Below are 25,781 nucleotides of genomic sequence, written 5' to 3'. Positions count from 1 at the left end.
CAACTCGAGTACAGATATGGATGCTATAGCGGCATCAAGTGTACTGCCCATATACACTGAAGAAATATATTATGAGGCTATCTGCAGTGCAGATCACCTAGTAATTCACAAGAATATTAGCCCTTTTGTTAATGCAGCTATACATGGAGTATTTGGTTCTTTAAATTAAAGCTGGGTGTAACCAATGACATCAAGAACTGCAAGGGGGGCAATGTCCCTGGTGTCATACATAATGACAGCTCTCTTCTACAAGAAGCTATGTGAAAATACCCACATATTATATCATCATAGCAAGGAACCCCTCCAGAATTCATGAGGAGGATGACTGGGAAACACACATCATAGCTAGAATGTTCCTATCAAGAAAACAGTTAAGGCAACACATGCATAGTGGTGATGAGACAGGTACTGCATGCATTTAGTTAGGTGGCATCTGTGCCCATCAGATTTTGCAAAAAGATATCAGTGCCTTACAGTCCCCTTATAAGTAATCAACTATCTACTGGTCATGTAAGCCATGGATACCATTGTGGACATGGCTGTGAAGTTTGATTGGATGGCACAGGTCCTGACATTGCCTGAAGAACATAAAGTCATTTCAAGTGAATCAGATCTGCTGTGATTTTCAGTTTGTCATTAATTATGTTTCCGCAGTCATTTGCATAGAGTATCATATCCTTATATGTACAGTATACCATTACACCCACCTGCACAAACCTGTTCTTTTGAATCATAAGTGTCGACAAGTCATTGTAAACTGTAGTACAAGTAGACCTTGATTACTAAAGAAATTAATTTTATTCTTCCTTCTGATTTCTTAACAGAGACTTCTTAGTTCATGCAGCCTTGTTCCCAATCATGTAAAAGCTGTAAAGGAAGACATACACAGATATGCTGGTAAGCTTAATTACAAACATACACATTAAGAGGGAGACTTATGGACTGTTAAAATTTTTACCGTTTTTTTAACTTTCTTTAAAACCTGACTGATATGCTTTTGTTTCAAATAGCTTTTGGCACTGTGAACAGTTGCAGGACCTATTTTTTATGCTCTGTTGCTAATTGCTTCTAAGTGGATGTGTTTAGTGCCAAGCAGCTATAACTGCTCTCAAATGTCAGTCGGTTTCTTTGTCACATGCTCTCTTTATTTTGCTTTCTTTATTTCAAGAAGCATGTGAAATGCTAGGAAGCTGGCAAAATAAAATGCCAGACATTCTGACTGTTTTTGCTGCCTTGTGCTAAAGTGTCTTTTTGGATAAGATGCAGGGGGTGGCACATTCAGTGAAATAAGTACATTTTTCCTTGCCACCCCAAATGTTCACAAGGGTTCACTCTGAAACAGCAGAATGACTATGCAAAACTCACTTGTCTTTACCAAGAGACCATTTGCTCTAAATCCCAGATCTATCCAGGGTAGAGACACGAGAACCTTTTGCACTGAATGCTCAATTGTCCTGTTCATTATTTCTTCTCCTGTGCCGGGCTTGGGAGTGATCTCACATAACTATCAAAAGACTCAGGCAATGTGTACTTATGACAGTCAGCCATTATTAAAATGTCACATTTGAGCATAATGTGACAATTCCACAAATTATAAGCAGTTTAAGTGCAGAATTTTGTTTTCCTCTGTAAACAATTTTACTTAATGTAGACATAACTGCTGTAATGAAATGTTTCATTTTCTGTGCACAGTTACTGTCAAATCATGATGTCTTTACAAGATCACTCTTGACAAGCTGTGTATTATTTAAACAAAATACATAGAAGGAATGTTTGTGTCCTAAATGGTTGAAAAAGAGAAAAAGGATGAGAAGAAACAGCATTACCTGACCTTATTTATTGTGTTTTATTAGTCTTCCTGTAAGAGAACAATGATTGCTGCAGACAACAACACTTATGCTGCCATGAACACTGACAGCCATTTGAAGATGGTGCTAGCAATGTATTAATTTGAATTTGTGTTGAGAGAATGCAGTCTCATCAGGCATGCAGTTATGATCTGTAGGCAGTTGTGCAGAACTAAATATAGAAATGTGCTGTCTCAGTAAATGATAATTTCCCCATCATCCTAGATATTTCTGCTGTCAGGACATTGAATTCAGTCAGATTTTAAAAGCAATTTTTTCCAGTTTAAGGCTCATTTGGCACTATTTGTAATGACATATTTGTCCTGAATTGTTACAGTCACTCATGGTCACAATTAGAACAACATTCTGTGACAAAATGCTTATCAAAACTATTGAATAAAATGCTATAACTATTCCTTTTGAAGATAGAACTAAACAGAGTTCTTAAGGAGTGAATGCCACATAAGTCAGCACAGCAGCAAAAGAAAAAAATAGAATGAAAATGCTTAAAACTTTGTGCAGGATAAAGGACACTATTCTTTATTCAGCACTTTTGTCTCTGTCAAGGTATGCATAATGCTTAAGCAGAGAAGAAGGTATACTAATTGCACCCTTCAACCTCAACAGAGAACAGAAATATGTGATTACATTTTGTCATTTGTGAATATACCTCATATTTAGAAAACCTCTTGTACGCAGCTGCAAGATTAATACAAAAATGCCATAAAAATTATGCATATTACATCTGCAATGACCAAACAGTATCTTAAACCCAAGAAACCAGCTTTTTTTTTGTTTCATGATCTCAGTAGAGATTACAGGGGCAAAAATATCAGTTGCTAAATATGAGCTTCTGCCCCAGATAAATTTCACTTATTGTTATATTAGAGCCTATGCGTTAACATGCATTAAAGTTTTAACAAATGTGAAACAACTGACATTATACTGGTATTTTTTATTCAGTAAGACAATGATCCATCTTCATAGCTAATATACCCAAAGCTGAGTTGTCCCTCTCTTGATGCTGTTACAGTATACTACTCAACACTATATAAGAAATGCTCAGCAATATGACATAGAAAGATGATACTCTGTCTATGATCCAGTTACACCAGGTTCAGCTATCAGAATGAGTGTCAGAGGAGGCAGTTGTGGAGAGGGAGGAATGAAGCAGCAGGTTTCCACTGGACACTGGAATCTGATTTGAGATGGTTACCTTTAAGGATGCTCAATGAGGGTGTTATGTCAATCACAGTGAGTGTCAGAGGAGGCAGCTGTGGAGGGACGTATAAAGGAGCTGATTTCCAATGGACACTGGAAACTGATTTGAGATGGTCACCTTTATGGATGCTCCGCTAGAGTGTTATGTCAAAGTATAGGTGGGGAGTGACGCTAGTTAGCATTTTCTCAACTTGAATGCACATTCCAGCAGACAAGTGGATAGTGTAGGGTATACAAAATCTTCAAGCAACCAGTCAAGTAATATCCTGACTCTCCTATTCTCCTCACACCTTTGCTGATCCTATAGGATCCTTCCATAGGGGGATCTTCTGGGAAAACAGATACATGAGGTCTCACCACTCAGAACGACTTGCTGAGGAGGATGTATTTATGGGAAAAGCTGCAACTCATACTATTACTTGTAATCATAATTGCCTCATACTTTTTCCCCAGGATTTAATAAAATCTATGTAGGCACCATGTAGGAACTACACAGAATGTATCCATGTATATGGCCATGGCCCCCCTCAGCAGTGCACCATGCATATTAATGATGGCACACTGCCAAGTGAGAGCATAGGAAAAGGGATATTGATTTGATGTAGGGAGAAGTGTAGAGGCTACCCATGGCTTGTGGATGCATACAGAGTGAGGCTAGCTACTATTGAAATACTGTGAACTGGGTCAAATGTGTAATAATTTATTTAAATCTTTTTTTTCTGTTTTCTGTATGTTTGCATGGCACAGTGCAGAGCACAGCAATGCCAAGCTGTGCTCACATATAGACAGTTAACATCTGTTAGACATCTGCAAATAGAAACTGGATGTCATTAATTATCATAATTATGTATTTTTAAATATTTTTTCCTTTTTTTAAATTGTTGTTTGCATGGTGCAGAGCGCTTTAAAGATGAGCGGTGCACATAAATATATAGCTGACAGTTGCTAGACATCTAGAAATATAAACCAGATGTAATTAATTATTTATGTCTGGATCTATTTAAGCGCATTTGTGCTGGGGGCGCAGTGCTTAGCAACGTTAACAGGTAGCTCACTAGTATATGTGAAGGTATACCTGGTTTCAGAATATCCAAGTAGCTAAATTGGTAGAAATACAGCTTAATTTTAGTAGGTCCTGGGTTCAAGTCCATAGCAGTGATAAGATCTCTATAATTTAATTTATTATATATGTTTAATTTTTAAAACAAATTTGTGAAATATGGCACTGCTGCACTGTGCTGAACACTGCTTAAACATGCTCGTGGCTACTTTTGTTTGTGCAGTGCTAAACTTAGCTAAACTCTCAGTTGTGTGAGTTTTCACACTGCTCAGCTCTACTTAACTGGTTTGTGCAATGCTAAGCAATGCGGCACTCTTTTGAATGTTGCTCAGTGATATGTAAGGGTGGGAAAACAGCATATAGCAGGCTCAATAGGCAGGAATTCTGCAACAGTCTTTGGAGTCTGATCAGCTGATGATATGGCAGGCAGTGCTGGCAAAGTTGCAAGCATTTTGGCACAGAGATGGGGTGTTCAGGAGTTCAGGATCTTTGTTGGGTTGCTAGTAAATAATCATTAACTCAGGCTGCTGTAGGCCGGTTTCCAGGACTCGGCATGCATGGCGGAGGCCTGGGACCATTTGGTCAGGGAACTCACCAGTGTTACTGGTATCACCCACAGGTGAGCAGTGTCATCACCATTATGATGACCTGAAGAGAAGAAAGAGGGGGAACCTTTTGACACCTGGGTCAAAGAAGCCAGAGCTGGGAATGCCCCACAAATATGTAAGTATGTTTTCCACTGTCTTAGCAATGTAAGCTAAATGTCTGCAAAAGATATGTATAATGGTGTACTTCTCTCCCAACAGCTGCAGCTGAGAGGGCTCACAATGTCAAGTCACATGCCTGGCGCCTGGCTAGGTTGTGCCATGAGTGGGGTATGCAACGATTCATTTTGCGAATTATAGTGCAATAAGCAAGAAAGAGTAAATGATTTACTGCAATACAGTATACACAACCAAACCTGTTATGCAACAAATGGACAAGTAGAACTGTAGCACAATAAATGGGCAATTAAAGCTGTAGGGCAATTAATGAACAATAACAACTGTAATTCAATAAACAATAAACAATATCAATAACAGTAAGCAAAATTGTGTACAGCAGGATTGTGTTATCTTAACCATTGCATTAGAGCTGTATGTATTGCTTGTCTATGGTAAGGTTGCTGCAGTCAAGTGTAACACTGTAATAGCTGTAGAATGCTAAACTAATGCCCTACATACTGTATTGTTTAACTTATAGTACAGTCTAAGGCTGTCTCCAAGCCAGTATTGGTTATATAATGCTCCCTGTTCCTCTTACTTCAGGTAACAAAGGTATATGGGTGAAGTAGCCAACTCTACAAGCAGATATTGTGAGGACTTCACAGACAGTTATCAGCAATACCAATAAAGTGTTAAGAATTGTTGATTACTAAATACATGTGTCTACATATTCCCAGAACAGATGCATTCCTTAATGTCTGTACTAAGCTGCTGCAGTCAATGTTATACTTTTTGCAGATGTCCCCTGCAGTCAAAGCTATTGGGTTCTATTCCCATGCCTGCCAACTAAGGCATGACAGATGTCTAGTTTATGACTGTGCACAAACATGCATATCATGTGTCATGATTTCACATAATGTAACTAAAACTGCCTAAACTGTCTGTCACAGGATTACCAGGAAAATGATTACCTGGAATGCAGTGTATTACCAAATCCATTTACAGAACACTATGGTAGCTATAGACATCCACATTATGTGAAGGTGTTTGTGTAGTTGTGCACCTGCATTTGTTATTGCTCGGCTCATACTGACCCATGCTAACAGCTTGAGGGATATGTATGTGCTACATTAGCTATAAGAGAATTGTACTCACCGTACTCAAAACCGACACTACACTCCTGTAGAGTATTTATTATCAGTGTTTTCAAGGATATAGTCTGCATTGTCAGTAATGGATTGTTTCTCTCTTTCTCTCAATCTCCCCACCCCTTATCTTCATTTATTTTTTATTGTTATTTATTATTATGATTTAATATTAACATATTTTGTTAAGCTAACTATATTCTTGCAAAATATGATGTATTAGTATGTGTTATTATGATTTAATATTAACAAATTGTGTTAGACTAATTGTTTTGTTGGCCTTATGGTTTACTTTTTACTGGCATGCTGTTAACATACTGACTGTTATGTTATTTACTGTTGTGTTACACATAATATACATTAATATGTATTTGTATTAATTAAAAATGATGGTCCATTCTGTTAATATTAATAATGGTTTCATTATTACTAACCTTAACTTATTACTATATCTCATTTAACACAGCACTTCAAGGTAGTCTGGTTCCGGCTGATCCACCTACCTTGTCTCAACTGGTCATGGCACCAGGTCCAGCATGTCTGGGACCCAGACCAGTGGCACCCCCTCTGGTGCCCCTGCACTACCTGCAACATCAGGTAGTACCTCCTCGTGGGCCATCTCTGGGAGCAGTGGTGGAGGGGGAGTTGTCATCCAGGTTGAGCTGCCAGACTTGGTGCACAGGATAGGCTACCATGGGTTTTATTGCCACCTGCACTAAATTTAGGGTATGCTGGCCAATCTGGTGGGACAGCCTCACTCCAGTGCTCAGCCTCCAACACTGCCAACCCTGGGGCAGTAAAAGAGCAGTGCCAACAGTCTCATGGGTGGGGATGTGAGTCACGCTGCTGCTGTCTGGAGGCACATGTAACTTGGATTCCACAACACCCTCCCTATCCAAGGAGTTCACCCCCTCATGTATCAAACATTGCCCCTGTCTGCTGTCTTGTCTGTCTGCAAATGCATCCTCACCTTCCCAACTTATCTACTCCACACATACATTTGTCCCTTTGCTAACATACCACTCTCATGTTAAAAAAAAAAAAATGGGCACCTGTCCCCAATATCGTCCCATACATAGCTCACCATTTTGGACACATGTCTACTGGACACATAATTTGGTCCAATTGGCTTGACAATGCAGTTATGTTGTCCTCTCCCCTCTCTCTGGGATTGGGAGTCCAAATTCATTTACAAATACTGTCAAAGTGCACATTTGTTGCTGTACAAGAAATGGATAGCTATGGTTCTTTCCTACACCCCTCCTGCACATCCCTACCTGTCTTTCACTATGTTTTTCTACTGCTTGCACCCCATTTCACCACTTTCCTATCTCCCCATTTTTCTTTACTTTATATTATTTTGGAGAGTTGCTGCATGACACGCTACACTGTGCAGCTTTGCTAAGGTCAGCTAAATAGAGCTATATTGACTATATGTGTTTTCAAACTTTGAATACACACTTACAAAAGAAACACCTATCCCATATTTCAAACCTGAGACCATCACACCTGCAGACCACTGGATTAACCTGCCATGTCACACAACTCTTAATTAAAACAGATGGTTTAAGCATAACATAGTAAGTGAGATTGTACATTGTACTCTGGTGCAATAGTACACCACTAAAAAGTCAAAGACATAATAATGGATATGTCAGGCCTGTGATAGCAGGTGAATGTGGCCATCAGCAGCAATATGTAGAAAGACACCTGCTAAGCCATTAATGGCAAAATACATGTTCAACTGGGACCCTGGAGTACACATACATCCATATAAAGCAATGCACATACTGATGGATGTAGAAAATGCATGTCACAGCCTATAAGTGTGCACATCTATCTTGCAAATACACCTGCTGTATCATTGACTCAGTAACTCACTCTGTTAATTGTCTTGCAAACAGTACATTTTGCCACATACAGTCCTGGGTTCAAATCCAGTGGTGTGTTGAAGTGAATGTACAGTATTATTAAAGCAGCAATTAATGACTGAGTCATGCACTCTTTATCCACACAATGCATTTCAAATGACATGTCTGCTTTTCATTGATGGAAGTCACAGGCTTGCAGGTAGGAACACACTTCCCATATCCATAGAGCAAAACAATATGTGCATAAAGTGTCACGTCATGCATTAATATGCATTCACAGAGAATGTCAACGTAGGTAATGCAAATAAAGGCCACAAATATCACAGTGCACCACACAATACTTCCAAAGTTAATGTGGATGTTATCATAACAGCACAGCTAACATAAACATTGGAAGTCTCTACTTGTAACAAGGCCTGCCCTCATACATGCTGCAAATTACTACCAAACTGTAACACATGGCCTGGCAGTTGTCCAAATGGTGGATATATTCTTATATTTATACCACATCTTACTCAAAGACATGCCAAACATGTTGCCTAGTACTCTGTTATTGATACTGTTAGCTAACATACTTACCTTAAACACATGCCTTAATTGGAGTGGAAAGGGTAGCCTCACTCTGGCTCTGCCTCTATAACAAGGCTGATATAGCTCCCACAGTTATTCCTACAGCTTGTTGTCCTATGAAGTATTTAGACTCTCTGCCTATGTCTATTACTTGCAGCAGCTGCTGCAGCCTGTAGCACACACATCTCTATGTAAAGGTTTCTGTTACAGACCTACCTTCTGCAACGATGTAGTCTATTCACACCAGTAATGTCCAGCATGACATATCAGAAGGGGGCCATAGTCTACATGAAGGCCTTATATGTCATACAGTGGTTGCATGTCATTGGTTGATGATAGTGCAAATCAGCTGTGTTGGCTGCAATTAGCATTTCAGACCCACAGATTGGTTTAGAGGCAATCACCTGCTGATGGGAAGCATGTTTAAAAGGCAGGCAGCTGGCTACGGGCAACCATTCTGTATGAGACCTTCCTCACACAGACCACGTTTTTGGGAAAACTTTACTATCACCACATATCAACAGAGGAGTACTGCAGTCCATCAGGTATGTAACTGATTTTGAGTACAACAGGATGCAGATGGGTAAATAGACTTATGGGAATAGGGATTATAGCATTATGTCTGTCTTAGACATGTCATCAAGCTCCTGCTGTCTCACACCTACACAGGATGCACAATACATCAAGGGTGCATTGTCATTTATTATTGTGGGATACTGGTCTCATTGGACTGTCCTTTTATAGTGGTTGTAATAGCACACTTCTATTTGTGTGGCACTGTCCTTATGATATATTATCTGGGGTTGCCCATAGGGGACACACCACAGTAGACTCAAGTGTTGGGTGATTGATAATACAGCTGTATCTGTCATGGCACACACGGGAACTATCTCAATTGTATCCACACACTAAGCATGTTGACACACTGTGGAGTATAATGTGTGAGCAAGCAATGGATAGTGCCAGCCATTATGTCCTTGCTGCATTTCTGCAGAGTGTACTTCCACATATGTTATCCTGTAATTTGTTGTCGTTTTGTTGTCTTTCAGGAATCATGTACCCTAGATGCCATGCACCCTTCTCTGATGCAGAAAGTGAAATTTTACTGGAAGGACTAAGGCAACATCATCACATCCTACTATCCAGGGGGGAGGCAAAACAGGGAACAGGAGGCTCCATTGTGGGCAGACCTTGTCCATGTTGTGAAATGCATGGGCCATCAGGACAGGACATATGATCAAGTTCAACACCTCGCAATGGAAATGGTCAATGTTGCATGATGAAGGGCAGCAGATGTAGCCAGGGACAGTGCTGTCACTGGTGGAGGGCCTGCAGTGGACCAGCCAATCTCAGCCACTGAGGAATTCCTGGCATACCTAAGCATGCACAACTACTCCCAGGCATCCATCACACAATACATCATGGAGGTGAGTGCCACAGTTTCCACAGCAGAAGAGCATGCCCGTAGGCTTACATTTATCAGCACTGTAATATTGTAGCAGCCAGTGTGTCAGGCTGTACATACTTTTACTTAGGTGTCATGTTTTTGATCTTTGGGGGGAGGCTTTAACCTCAGTTGTACTCTCATACTCTGAATGCGACCAATACAACCAGTAACACAGTAGGTACTGTAAATGTGAGATATATGGATGTATTACCTTGTTGTTCTGCAACATGCATTGGTATTGACATTACTTCATCCTCAACTTTTCACCAGTCCGTCAGGTATTGGCCAAGGTCAAGGTCCTGCTCCTGGTAAGCATGACACTGTTTTGTTAAGGGACATTTATATTCTGTTAAAGTAAAGGGCCAGAATAATGGCCTATTTAAACATACTTTCATGTGTAAACAGAGTAGAATGTTTTTATTTTCCAGTCTGGTACGAGTACCCAAGGATCTCAGAGGGGGTAATCACAGGAGTGTAGTTGAACAAAATGAAACACTTTGGCTGTGACAATTAAGAGGAAATAAGCCTCCTGGTTTAAATGAGGCAGTTAAAATGCCTTTCTAAAAACAAAAGATTGAAAGGAAAATAAATTAGGCAGTGAAACGTGTATTTCAATATATTTGTTAAGATAGGTGTACTGGGTTTTTATGTGTTTTTTTATCAAGTATAGTTTCATATTGATTAATTAAAAAGTAAATTTTACTGGTCAATTTTTACTTGATTTACTTGAAGCGATTGTTATAAAGATCTTGAGTTGAGTATATATTTTGTTCTGAGAAAGTCTATTTTGGACGAAAGTGGAGAAGAAAAATGTTTGACCATTAATCCAGTTGTGGATCTTTATTATTATGAGTATTGGTGGATTTTTCATACACAATAGTGTAGGTTTTCATGTACCGCTTTTTTCTTTCTTATCACAGGTGACTGGGAAGATTGGTGTCTGTCCTCCACACAACCTGATTTCAGTGTCTTTTTGGAATCTGATGATGATGGTGAAGGCCACATTGAGGCACAGGTGGGGGTGTCAGAGGCTGAATCTGTCCCAGAGGTAGACATCCATTTATGCCTCCATTGTCATCCACCCACAGTCAGTATGCCCACATATACCCAGTCCCCGGAGGCCACAGATACTGAACAGTCAGAGGGTGAGGACATTGAACAGGAAAGTGTGGCTACTATAGTTCCAGTGAGTGCATACACTGTCCATAGCCAGAGAACTGGTGAGGATCCATACAGGTGGAGTGACAGGGGTGCTTGCAGGAGGCCTGATCTCTATCAACCACCTGTTGCAGGTGTCACATCATGAGTCACTTGGCACATGTTTCAGGATGTCATGGAGGCACTGGCACATTTTGAATTGAACACCAGATACATGCCTAGGATTATGGATGTAGCACAGGCTGACATCCATGACTGACTGCCTTCACCACATTGGGGTCACTTTGGATTGGTTGACTGATGCAGTGGACAGAAGGTGGGTTGAGACAGTGTCTGACTTGGACCACATGTTGTTTGTGCTGGAACATGTGTTTGGAGTTGAGCGTGGGACTCGAGGACGTAGGTCACTACCCCACCTGGTGAGAATCCCCATGGCCATGCACAATCATGCTCCTGTAGTGGAAGTACATCCAGTGTTACTGAGGGGACTGTTCTGTCTACACCATGACATGGCAGACCATGGGCACATGGTCCACGGCATTCCTGTGGGGGACAGGTTCCAGCAGACAGCAGTCACCGTCAGGTACAAGGACCACTTCTGACCTTGGGCATGGAGGTGCCAGAGCAACTCCTGGCATAGCCAGTTCCCATGTTTGGGGCCAAAGACGATGAACTGTCAGCTCTACCATGTAAGGTCCAAAGCTGTCCAACACATACACATGTAGGGCTATCACTGAGCTTGACTGTGTACATGCACACACTCACACACCAATGTCAAATGCAGGTCACATACAGTCACACACAGCAGCTTTCCATGGTCCATCTTACCTGCTTCCCTTCCTGACTCATACACATGCTGTCAACCTTTTATGATAGCCTAGGCCTCATGCACCCCACACAACCCCATGTGCAAGTGAGGATACTTGTGTCACATCCCTGTCATCCTCTACATTGATGTAGAGAAACAAAGCTATGTGTCTCATGCACAAGGTGACTATATTAGTTGACATATACTTGTGTAATGCAGTGTTGCTTTGCCATGCCACATGTAGTGGTTAACAACAGATACTGTATGCTGGTATTTGTCATGAGTACACCACATATTTTGTGTAGCTTATGTTGTATGGTGTTGTAATGGCTGTATAGTTACACAGTGACAGGTGTGTCACAGACCTGTTTATTTTTCTGTTTCAGTAGTCTGTTGGGATAACCTATGGATACACAGTGGCAATACTGCATCACAGAATGGCATGTCAGCACAGCACAAATATGTGTTCAGCAAGGTACAGCACTATAAGTGCATGGCTCCATAGATTCATATGTGTATAACAGGCTAACAAAGACAATGCTGGCATTCAGCACACTTGTGTATCCCTCATCTGTGAACATACATGCTACCCTTGGTAAGTGTAACCATGGTTTTGGGAACACACACATCTACAAGCTGTCCTGATGGAGTGACTCATTTACAGATATCCTGTGTCCAGTACAGACAGTTGCTTGACACCAGGTATGACTGGCATGCTCTGCATCCCATTTTGTCACCTCCACATGCTGTGTCACATGCCTGGGGGTCTGTTTCATGTAGGGTGTACTGTCTGTGTTACATACCTGCCTCTCCACCATGTATTATGTGTACCACAGTGATGTGGAAGGCGTGTAGAACAGGGGAGAAATGTGTTAGTCCTGTCATGGACATGCAGGAGGTACACAGTGGGATATGTCACCTCCCTGTATGGAGCCATACACATCTCCTCCAAAGTATTAAGAAGACGGACTACACATATACGGTTGTGACACAGACTCCATAGGACAGGTTATCTACACTGTGCATTGGTGTACCATGGAACCTGTGTGGCTGCTACATGTACGCTATGCCAGTATAGTGACATAGCAAGGGTGCCACTGCACACGATGATAGGTGTGATGACTGCCACATTCAGTATAGCCGTGACTGTCTGGGATCATACCTACTAACCATACCGAAGTACTCATTTTTAACCAAGTTTTAAGGTCCAAATTAAGGGGTGCCATGATTCCCGAGTGGCACCCCTTCATTTCCGATTTTTTCTTTTGTTTTTTTTAATTTTTTCAAATATCGCGCTGTTGGAGCTGATGTCATCATGTGCCCAATGACATCAGCTTTGTCAGGGCTACCAGACAGTTGGAATTCAGCTCAAGGAGTTCACGTCATGCACACATTATTTCTGGCTGGCCTGGCTGCAAATTTGATCAGGAATGGATAATGGATTATCGGCAGGACTGCAAATGTGAGCAGGAAGGGAACAGATAATTGGGGGAATCAAGACTATCAAGTAAGGAAACGAACTATGTGCGTGTGTGTGTGTGTGTGTGTTTGCGTGTGTGTGTGTGTGTGTGTGTGTGTGTGTGTGTGTGTGTGTAAGTGTGTGTGTGAGTGTGTACGTGTGTGTGCCTGTGTGTGCCTGTGTGTGTGTGTGTGTGTGTGTGTGTGTGTGTGTGTGTGTGTGTGTGTGTGTGTGTGTGTGTGTGTGTGTGAGAGGCCACTAATTAAAATGATTTTCTGACTGCAGCATTTAAAAACAGAACTCTGTTATTTGTTTACATGTTAACTAATTGCACACATTTCAGTATGGAAGCATGCACTCACATTTCAGGCAGCGGCATTACTTACATGCATGAAAGTATTTTGCTGCTCACTAGAATAAAACAAGCTGGTGTCTAACTCTTTGTGGAAAACCAAAAACTCAATTAGGGATGTGTTTGCAGACAAATGGAAATGCAGGCTGTGATCTGTTATTTTAAATACCTAATTCTACCACACACTAAGATCCTAGCCATGCTGTTTATGACTTGTATTTCCAGAAACTCAGTGTTTCCAGGGACTTGTGAACATAGTAGCTGAAAATTTAGCAAAGTACTGTATCTTTTTAAACAGAACAAATTACTGTTTGGGTAATTGCTTATTTTCTCCTAGTGAACATCTATAAATGTTAATACTAGCAGTTTAGAAAGAAACTTGAATTTTGCACTGTACTTGGCATTGTTTGCTCTATGCTCTCAGACATACAAATATCTAAAAATGCTCTCTCTGCAACTTACTTTAATAGTTGTAATGTTTCAGGAAATTATACCCAAATCCCAAAACCTGTTAAAAACTTGAAAGATTAGTGCAAGTCATTGCCTGAATTTAAGATACATATAGCCCTGCAAGAATTCTTCTTTTGAAGAATGTTTAAAAAGTACATTGAATTCTAAGTGTGGACTGTTGATTTATTTGTGCCAAATATCTAGTACTGTCCCAGCAGTTTTATGAATATCATCTTGGTAGTGATGTTTTTAACCCCACTCCCAATTAAATATGCACTTAGTAAACAACAGATTACATTTTATGATTTTCCAATGAAAATTAGAAATAAGCTCTGAGAAAAATACTATCTCATAGAGAAATACTGCTCATATCTACCATATCAGTGCCATTCATAGAAATCAAGTCCATTATAAAATTATACCCAGCAAGCGTCTTCTGATTCACTCTGTTTACATATATTAGTCCATTAGAACAGACCATAATCATATTTATTTTTAAAAGTGCTCATGAATGACAGGTAATCAAAAAACGTACACTGAAGATACAAAAAACATCTGTGGAGGGTTCCCTGCATTTGACTGTCCTCTTCTGTCAAGCTGTGTCCTAACCTGTTAGCCCTTTCCACTGACCACACTTCTCTAGTAAATCCTTTAATGCCTTAGACTTTGTTCCAACCTTATCAAGGCTGTGCCTGAAATTGGTCAATATTGATCAGTGGACTGCACCGGTGAACATATTTAAACGAGTAAATAAATAAACTTTTGCATGACATCCTGTACTATTTTCCACAAAACTTTTCACAGTGAAATTTCATTCTGACTTGATGCAGATTTTACCTGTGAGGAAATCTACCTACTTGTTTAATTCAGATTACAAGTGAGTACACTGGATTTTGAGGTCCCTTTTCAGCTATGTAGTTACAAAACTATAATAAAAAATAAAAATCAATAAACTACAATGACAGTAGGCAAATTATAATACCACAGATGTTTAGAATTAGAACAGTGCTATAGCAAATACAGCTGAAGAAAAACAAAACAGAAAAATGTCAATACTGGAATAGTATTACCTGTGTGTGTTTGTGTGTGTGTGTGTGTGTGTGTGTGTGTGTGTGTGTGTGTGTGTGTGTGTGTGTGTGTGTGTGTGTGTGTGTGCATCTGTGTATGTGTTTGTATGTCTGTATGCCTATGAATGTGTGTCTCTGGATTCTGCTTTTTTCACACCCCTTCAGTATCTCTCAGTGGGTGCTCTTATGAGCCCATTTATTTAGTATCCCCAGTACTGCCCACCAGGGTAGGGATCATTCCATTAGTGAGCTGGGAAGGGGGGTACCTCAGAGTGGAGTAGTCAGCACTATCACATATGTTGTCTGCATTCCAGGGAAATACTTGTATGCCCTAAGTTGGCAGAGCTGCATATATCACATGCATCACTGCATGCAGCATGAGTTAGCACCAATCTCCCTTCTAGGGTAAATTTTAATTGCATGATTATTGCAATGCCATCATTCCTGGGGATGTACCATATTGTGGTCAGAAACCCCTCTTTCTGTCTCAGAGTGGGAGAACCAGCAAAAAGAATTCATTCCCAGTTTCTTCAGTACCCAAGCTACTATTAAACTACGGTCATCTGGGCTATAATCAGGCATGATGCCATGAAGTCAGGCTTGATTTTGTGGTCTTTGAATAACAGCACTACTACTGCCTTTTGCCTCACTGCAATAATAAAATGTAATTTTTTTGATAACATTTCCAGTAGTGGGGTTGGGAGCTGTGATGGTAAGAAGATGAGCTTATATTTGGGCTACAGATTAAAAGGACCTTGATGTGAGATTCTAATCAGTACTGGAGCACAATAAAAACAAGAAAGGCATCACAATGACCTTCAGAATACAGTACAATACAAGTAAGAGGAATTATGTTATGCCAAATGTTATTATAATTTATTTAAAGGTAATTAGGTTTTCTGAAGAACATGTACCACATGTCTCAAACGTGGTTTGGGACAGAATGTAGTATATTTATATAGCTGTCAATTCTATTTAAAAGAACAAAACAAGTTAAACACAAGTTGTTAAAATATAAATTTCTGTAAGATCTTAAAAATACTTCTATGAAAGCCCCAAATTGTTAGTTTAACAAATTGTTTTTAAGTGATTAAACAACAATTTGATGTGGCATCCAAAAGTCCCTCAGTTGCTTGCTTGTTCATTTTGTGTGTGTGTGTTGCTTGTTCATTTTGTGTGTGTGTTGCTTGTTCATTGTGTGTGTGTGTGTTGCTTGTTCATTGTGTGTGTGTGTGTGTGTGTGTGTGTGTGTGTGTGTGTGTGTGTGTGTGTGTTGCTTGGTCATTGTGTGTGTGTGTGTTGCTTGTTCATTGTGTGTGTGTGTGTTGCTTGTTCATTGTGTGTGTGTGTGTGTTGCTTGTTCATTGTGTGTGTGTGTTGCTTGTTCATTGTGTGTGTGTGTGTTGCTTGTTCATTGTGTGTGTGTTGCTTGTTCATTGTGTGTGTGTGTGTGTGTGTTGCTTGTTCATTGTGTGTGTGTTGCTTGTTCATTGTGTGTGTGTGTTGCTTGTTCATTGTGTGTGTGTGTGTGTGTTGCTGGTTCATTGTGTGTGTGTGTGTGTGTGTGTTGCTTGTTCATTGTGTGTGTGTGTGTGTGTTGCTTGTTCATTGTGTGTGTGTGTTGCTTGTTCATTGTGTGGGTGTGTGTGTGTGTGTGTGTGTGTGTGTGTGTGTGTGTGTGTGTGTGTGTGTGTGTGTGTGTGTGTGTGTGTGAAAATGCCCCCATGTAATACACTTGGGGGCTAGAGGTATTCTGGCTCAAACCCTGTACATTTGGTACAAGGTAAAAACGAGCTTAAAGTCCCTAGCCACCACCATTTCTAAGCTTTGTCAAGATTCTTTGTGCTAAGAGTTGAGAGCTATGGTGAGAAGTGAGAACAGAATTTGTATTCCCCCATTATTGGCTTTGTTGTTTGTCCAGGTTTTCTGTACTAAGAGGTTGAGACCTATGATGAGTGAGAAGTGAGAACTGAATTTGTATTCCCCATTATTGGCTTTGTCCAGGTTTTTTGTGCTAAGAGGTTGAGAGTTATGGTGTGAAGTGACAACTGAATTCACTAAATGATAGCCATTAAGTTTCAGTCTTTCTATTTTCCATGAAAATTTGGCATAGTGGTATGTTGCTCTGACTTTAGTGCATAGGGTCCTGGGTTCAAGTCTTGCCAGTGACATGCATGGTAGTAACACAACATTTTAGTCTAGCAACTTTCCAAAATTATGCAAGCAATGTTTAAAATGTGTCCATGTTATTTTGAACTCCCACCCAAAAATGAAATTGAAAATAAGTGTGAGAAGCTATGCAAGATGCCTACGGCTTACACTACTGTCATTCTATTTATAGTGTGGGTGTGGAAGTAGACTTTTATGATAGAAATGTACTGAATTGGGCTGTTTTGTCATTATCAGTTCATGTATTTTGTTTCATTGCCTACAGTACAGCCTACTGGAAAAATGTTCAAGCAGTAATTTTAAAATGTGCTCTGTCTATCTAGTGTGCTGTATTATACAAAGAATATGGCTTAATAAAGTCAGGAAGGTGTATCAAAGAAAAGAACACATGTAGGTTTCTTGTTTTGTAAACAAGGGGCCAATGATTTGAAAACAGCCCAAAGGTAATCTTTATCCATCACTGGCCAGATGTATTTTCTTTGGATGTGGTGTGGGTTTCAATGCTGTTTCAATGAATGTGAGTTTCAAGGGCAGAGAAGTTTTAATGCCAAGTCTATTTTCATTGTGAGACAGCATTGCTTTATTTAGCAGATGCCTGTTAGTGTTTGTGCATTGCTGTGCTGCAAAATGTAAAAATAAAATCCAAATAATCATTGTAGAAGTAAAGCAGTATGCACAGATTAGTGTTTATGGTAAATGGGGTGAAATAGCCAGGTAATGGGACATTGAAATGGCTGCAGGGGGACTCTGGTGCCATATTTTGGTTGTCTGTTATTCAGTTTGCATTTGAAAGTTGGTTTCCCACAATTCCATTGGAGTGGGTTGGGTCATGTAATTATGTATGCAGATTAGTTGTTAATCAGCGTACAGATATGTACCTGTTTTTCATGGGCCTTGTCCAGATTTTTGATGTTTCGAGGTTGAGAGGTATGTCTGGGATGTATATCCAAAACATGTTAGCATAGGTTGTACAACAGTAAATGAATCCCCACATCTTACCGACCAGTGAGAGTCAATGGCTACATTACTGTCTGTGTCCATAACCCCATGTGTAATGTCTCAACTGTGTATGGTGTGCAGACACTACAATAATTTGCAGGGGTGGTTGATTTTCCAGAGGATAGTATTGTGCAGTGATTTGCATTTAGTCTTTCTCAGTGGCTCAGTACAACTCACTGTGTCTTAGGCCATCCTGGATAACTGTTGATTCTGTGTGGGATTCTGTGACAGCTCCCAGTAAGCAATAACCTGCTAATGTACTCAGTCAGAGGTCACTGACAGTGGCTGTGACTGCAGAAAGGTAATAGGTACACAGGGTATGCCAATAACGGAAGATGGTGAACTCCACTAGTGACTGGCATCATTGCAGCACAGGTCTGCCAATGCTATCTTTCCAGAGCATAACTGTCAGACACCTGCATATCCAGCAGTTGACATAACACTCTGCACATGATGTACACAGTTTCCAGCAAGGCCCGCTTGCCTAATATTGTCATACACCTTGTCAGGCCACGGTTGGTGGAGTGAGACATATGTCTAACATCCATTGCATAGAGTAGCAATCAATGGGCTCCACTGTTTACAGTCATTAGGTATGATCTGGCTTGGAGCAAAATTAACAGTGTTTGCTCTAGTGTCAGTAGGTGTATGGCAGTGTCAGTGCTCATTTACATAATAACTCCTATCGTGGCTGTTCAGATGACATGGCTCAGAGATCTGTGGACACCACTTGGCACTACATGCTAGTTGTCCTCTGTGCAAGTAAGTACTGCAGTTACTTCCTGCAAGTTGCAAAAGAGAGTCATGCAAAGTGTCTATACAGAGCACAGACAAACACATTAGGGAAGTGTAATATATACACACTGTGCTGATTAGTTGTGCTGTAGCTCACTTGCCCAAAGGAGGGTCCAGGTCCTTACCTAAATTGTACTGCAGCAGTGCCATGACATCCCCACATGGGGAATCAAATTAGTGCATCATCTGTTTACCAATATGGGTGACCAGTACAGCCCCCTCCAATATGACATTCTCCCTGCTGGGATCTGGCCACAGATCTGTCTCCTTAGAACTATTGGCATGTGCCCCCCCTTGCAGGCAATACAGACATATATGTCAAGACAGCCATTTATTACCTTCTTTGGGATGGTTGACATAGCGTGGCTGCACTTCCCCCTTCAGGTGGGACAGGCAAGTATGCAGAGCTCTACACCCATGCATTATGTCAGCAACATTAAGACTGCATAAACTCAGCTGTACATGACTGGAGGAACACATGCTCATCATGGCTCATTAAATCTGACTGGTGGACAACTGCCATTAACAGGTTGTACAATAACGGGGACAGTGCTGTGTGACAGCTGGGGTGAGGGTGCCACACTAACATGGAGGCGCTACCTCCTCAGCTAAAAGAAGCACATATTGTTATTGTAATGTTCTATAGACATGGTAAGTGACAAAAGTAGCCTCTCACACAAAGCAGAACCACAATGCACAGTGTAGTTACATGTGTGAACTCAAAGGACAGGCCCAGATTGTTGGTGACCTCATATGTCATGATGCCACATATGGTGGGTCTGTACTCATACCTAACCTGTACACCCACACTGTCTGCATCAACTACACTCCCTTTTCCCCACCACATGACATTCCTACAACCTGTCCCATAACTTCCATATTTACTGAGCATTTTGTAACTGGCCTCGCATTGAAAGATCTACAGCATCTATTGCACATGCTAACATTCCAGGGTGCAGCCCTCATGTGATCTGACAAGGATGGCTGACACCACTCGGAAACCCTTGCAATCATACTGACATTACTGGCTGCAAACCTGCTGAGTGGAGAACGACAACTATTATATCCTTACACAGAGGTAGTGCATCCACCGACCATCATAACTATACACTTCTTTGTCTGAATATCCATATCTGTAGGCCAATATGGGCAATCATCATGGAGCTGATCAGCACGCATATATGTGTTCTACACACAGCTGACTGTACACAGTATGGATGTGTGACAGGGGAGCATGACTGTTAGATGTGCTGGATATTTCCGAGGTAGTCACCATAGAACTGGGTGAGGGTAGATCAAGGCATGCAACCCCCTAGACTGAGCTAAGCTGTCTGACTATATCCCCCACTCAGGCAACATTTACAAAGCAACCACTTAGGTATCCATGATACTGTCATTGTAGGGGTCATTAGGTGGCCCATTGATGGCACACATATGCAACATAGGGACAACCACCTCCAATAGCTGATCTGTAAGCAGCAGTGCTCAACAGAGTGCAGTCCTGGGTCCTCTACTGCTTGGAATGCATTCAACCATAATACACTTGACTACTGTCTGAGTGCGGCTAACAATGTTGGCTGATGTCTGCAAATTTTGAGGACTCATAGAGTCTCTGTGGTATGTCAATATCCTGCAAGAGGGTATTGCAAACACATGCCTGTTGACATACTAATGACCATAAACTCCATGCAAATATATATGTAGTATAATTTCTACCAGTTAGACCTATATAACCGATGAGTAGCATATCAGTTGCAAAATGTGATGTACATACTCAGTGGTGAATGAACTCGGCAAACAGACCTGGCCACACAGGTTTACTCCTAATGTGCCTCAGATCAACGTGTTTCTACAGTGATATAGCAAGAATCATATGGCATAGCTGAGGCCACAGTCACCTGTAAGTGACATACTCACAACCTCCAAGTACTCTTACCTCAGCATGCCAATAACTGAGTGCAATGGCCATTTGGTGATGTACCTTTCCAAGCAGAACTGGCAATAGTACACAAACGTATGTTCCCTCACAAGAACATTTCACATCTTCAGTATGTGCTCAATGAGTGTCTTTGTCACCTGTGGCATATATACTACTCAGAGGTGATCTGTGTCTTCCAAACAGGGCAATGAGTGATCCCAGTTGACTGCATATGATGCCTATCTGTAAGAAGCATAGTAGTTGGATAACTCCCTGTAAGGACATTAACCTCGTATGTAATGCTAGTAGTACATGCTTGTGGGAGAGATTTGTCTAGCAGACTTAAACACACCCTTGAAACAGAACCCTGCCTAATGGCACACAGAGCACCTAGTACACCTCAGCACATGCCATCTGTATGATTGGCTGGGTGACCATCATCTCAACATAGAGCATCTGGTTATGTCCCTCTTGGACTGGGGCAATATGTGCTGATCCTGTAACTATGGGTATAAAGATGGCTATGATTGTGATGGCTGTATGGCCATTATGCTAGTGAAGTTAAACATCCTGTGGTTCCATAACATGATGTAAAATGCTTTAACAGGCTCACACACAGACATGACTACATTAAGGCTAGCACCACTTCCAATCACTGCATACAGGACATGCCAAGACACAAACGTATTGCAAGTTGACTGTAAATATATGGGAACACTCACCTATGTAATGGTACAGACTACAGATCACAGCATGTGATGACCGCAACTCACCTCATGTCTGCTAGTACTAGCAGTTCAGGACATATTATGCTTGATAACATCAGCAAGCTTTGTTGTGGTCAGTCCTTTGGGGGGCCATATCACACACTACAAATAAAATACTGCAAAATCCTACTATTTCTAAGTTATCATGATGATCATATTTATGCCATCTGGACATACACACACCAAGTAGCCTGGAGTGAGATTAGAACCCCTTCCTATATAGTCTCGCACACTATAGATCACAGTATTTGGTGCACATGTTACAGCTTAAGTCTGATGCTATACTATCAGTGGGTAGTCTTAAGGTGGATGACATAATCAGGCCTTGTAGAAGAGGGCAGTTTGGAAGCCAGCAGCAAGTTACAGGGCCAAAAAGTGCATAACCATTGCAGGTGGATAGCCCATGAGGGCATGGCAGTTGTTTCACACACACACACACACACACACACACACACACACACACACACACACACACACACACACACACACACACACACACACACACACACACACACACACACACACAGTAGCTTAGAATGAGATTAGAACCCCTACCTATCTAGTCTTATTCACTATGAATAACAGTACTTATTGCATGTGCCACAGGTTGACTCTGTCATATATGTGATTGCAGGAACAGTACTTGTGCATTACACAAACTAGGCTTGTGTTGAACAGCATCTGTGGCCTGCAGAGTGATATTGCTTCGTACTGTTTTCTACATCTAGTATCCAACAGTGGCATAACTGTTATTATCCTAGCTATGTGTGTACAGTTACCAGTATGGCCATACATGGCTGCTTGCAGTTAGATGGGCAAACCTTTGGGCAGGTACAATGTGCTCTGTCCGTGCATGCATTGACAACATTATATGGTAAATCACCTGCTCACCTGCATCTCCCTATGTGGTGACAGCCAGCAGGCACAGGGGTTTGTAAGTAAGTGGATTATGTACTATTGCACCCTTAGTTTAGATCCTTTGAGCAACAGTATGGATGTGTGATAGTACAGATTTACTTACCATTATTAGTGTACGTAGGACAATGCAGACATCCACACACATGTGTATGTGATTAACAGGGATGTATATATAAATGTAGCTTTGTCTGTATATGATATGTATATGTGTTATGTAGCTATATGGGGAGAGTCTTTATATCATTGTGATATATATAGCTATATATATAGTATATATCTATATGACACTACATAACAATAAATATGCTATGTATGTGAGAGAGATAGTGACAGATGGATATGTATAAGTGTATGTCTGTAGGTCACTCTGATGATGGGACAACGGAATTGCGCATATTTTAACTAATATTTTAACTAAGTGTTTGGGCATGCCCAGTGGGACAGTCAGTACCTATAAAGTGACTCCAGGCCATACCTACCCATAATCCAGTATGGAATTGTGTGTGTTACAGACCATACCTCTCAACTGTCTAGAGTTTCACAGAATGTCCAGAGTTTTGGTTCATAATTTTTGTCTGTTCCTCATAAAATGTGTCATTTTCTGGCAAATTACTTGGATGAACTGAGGATTGAAGTAACTAAATAATGACATAAATTTGAGTTTCTGACTTCAAAAACTCCTGAAAAAAAGGGCTGTTGAAACAAACTCTGTTATTCTAGCAACTTTTTAAGTATATGAATTTAAAATATGCCCTTATTTGTGTTCCTTTGTTCCCCCCCCCCATTTTCTTGGGCTTTGTCCAGATTTTTTGCACTAAGAGGTTGAGAGTTATGTTCGAGACATTGACATCTGTCCCTGTTTCTGCAGTACTGCACTTCACTCAAAATGTCCACAGCATTTCCCAGTTGACTGATGTACTTAATATGTGACTGAGGTTCATAATGTTACACCACACAGAGAATTACAGTATGTAAAAACACCAACATGATAATACCTCATGTGCAAAAGTTGTGAATACTTCCAGATTAGAACCATCAATATCATCACCCATGTTAACTTCCCTAATCCACTGAGGCAGACAGGCTGACAGACAGAGAGCATATATTCATCACACATTCAACAGCATAAATATGTACTTGTTATTTCTGCTTTATGTGGGACATACAATGTGTGTTAAGAGTACAATGTTACAGTCCTGAGATTGCCTTGTCTGCTGATATACCATTGCTGACTTACTGTTAAAGCAGTTCTATGAGAACACTGCTGTGTTGGGGCTGGAGGAAGAACAGCACATGATCTGCTGGGATAGACAGTAGTCCAAATAACATCTCCTTTGACTGTTATAGTGAATATTCCAACCACAAGGCCTAGTGATTATTAAGGGGCAAATACTATTGGACTGGGTACTTGTAGTCCCATGTGGATGTTACAGCTGTCAAAATAGCCCATTATATTTCCTTGCAGAAGTGCAGCAGATCCATACATGCAACACCATATTATACTAATCATTACAAGTAGTGTGCAGGTTAAAGACTTACCTTGTGAATGCAGCACTTCACAAAACTGTAGTTCATGGCTGACTGTGTGTGATGCAAGCAGTACACAGCGAATATGTGGATAGGTACCGGTTATGAGGGCTGCCTGGCATCAACAATTTTACTATATGTGTGTGAGTAGGAGTAAGGTGCCAGTCCTTAGGTCCCTAGGTGGTCAGTGAATGTGCTATTCTCTTAGCCAAAGCCAGGGTGTACTGAGCATACCTATGTTTGCCTACAGGGACATCATTGAAGGTTCCTCTTCCTCCAAGTCCTGCTGTCAGGGTGGCTGTGGAGACCTAGTCACTGGTGGGAGGCTGTGTATCCCATCCCTTTGCTGATCCTGCTGCAGCTCTTTCTGCAGGATCATATTGTGTAGCACATACTGTGAATATCTGTGCATGTGTGACTGGAGTGTACTGCAAGGGTCCACCAGATATATTGAGGCACCAGAGCCATCACTTCAGAAGCGCAAACACACTCTCTATGATGTTCCTAGTTTTTGCATGTGCATCGTTATGGCTTTCTTCCATGGGTGTGTGTGTTCGTTTCTGATGGGTGTCATCATCCACGGTTCCAGTGTGAAGTCAGCATCCCCCAGAAAATGGCTGAGTGGGATGTCCCCCCTAGCAAACATCTGGTACAGCTGCAATGCATGCCAGATATGGGAGTCGTGATAACTACCTGGGCATTGTACATGACCTGACAGTTGATGGAGTAGCACCCCTTGCGGTTGAAGTAAATTTTACCCTCCTTACCGGGTGGTGACTTGATGTGTACATGAGTGCAGTCTATGGCATCCAGTACCTCAGGGTAATGTGCTACATGGTAGAAGTGTAGCACATTTCTAGCTCTCACCTCAGGAGTGAGGGAAAACAAAATGTGCTCACTGCATGTGGTAGCATGGCATCCAGGAAATGGTGGAGTACTCTGGATGCTGATGCCTTTCAGATCCCCATCATGTCCCCAGTTGGACTTTTGAAGGTACCTGTAGCTAGTATCCTAAGGGCTATACATACCTTTGTTTCCACTGGGATGGGTTCCCCTTCTGTTTGCCCTGGGTCTGAGTTGAGTGTGGCAGAGCTCAGTGAGTTCTTATAGTATGTCCCTGTTCACTCTGTAGTGCTCTACAATCTCTAGCTCATGCATCCCCTGGAAGGTTACCCTGGGCCTGAACACTTTTCTCCTTCTCTGTCTGGGCCTATTGTCAGTAGCAGCAACAGCAGCACTGACTTCAGCATCTAGCATATAGAGATGTATCAGACCTGCAGCAGCCCCTGGAATTCTTTCAGTTAAAATTCCCAAGTCTGTACTCCAGAGGTACAGATTATGGGGAAAGAATCAGATTGTAAAGTGCATGCATACTTTATAGTGCTCTGCTGTAGGTGCTGACTCTGTGATTGACTACCTATGATGCATTGTACCTGTCTAGTATATCATTAAAATCATTTAATGGCCCTAGTTTAAGTTAAACAGGGCTCAAAACTAATTAATATGTCATTGCCTTTTAGATACACTCA

General features: G+C 41.1%; 1 protein-coding gene across 8 annotated transcripts in view; it reads right to left on the bottom strand.

The window, feature by feature from the left end:
- The window catches only part of CNTN5 (contactin 5), a 5,719,910-nt gene that overhangs the window by 2,266,161 nt on the left and 3,427,968 nt on the right, over positions 1-25,781 (bottom strand). The gene's annotated exons all lie outside the window — the stretch shown is intronic.

Source organism: Protopterus annectens, chromosome 5.part0 (genome assembly GCF_019279795.1).
Source record: "Protopterus annectens isolate FY-2018-M chromosome 5.part0, PAN1.0, whole genome shotgun sequence".
NCBI lineage: Eukaryota > Metazoa > Chordata > Ceratodontiformes > Protopteridae > Protopterus > Protopterus annectens.
The sequence above is the reverse complement of the archived record's forward strand: the minus strand, read 5'-3'. Positions and strand labels throughout refer to the sequence as shown.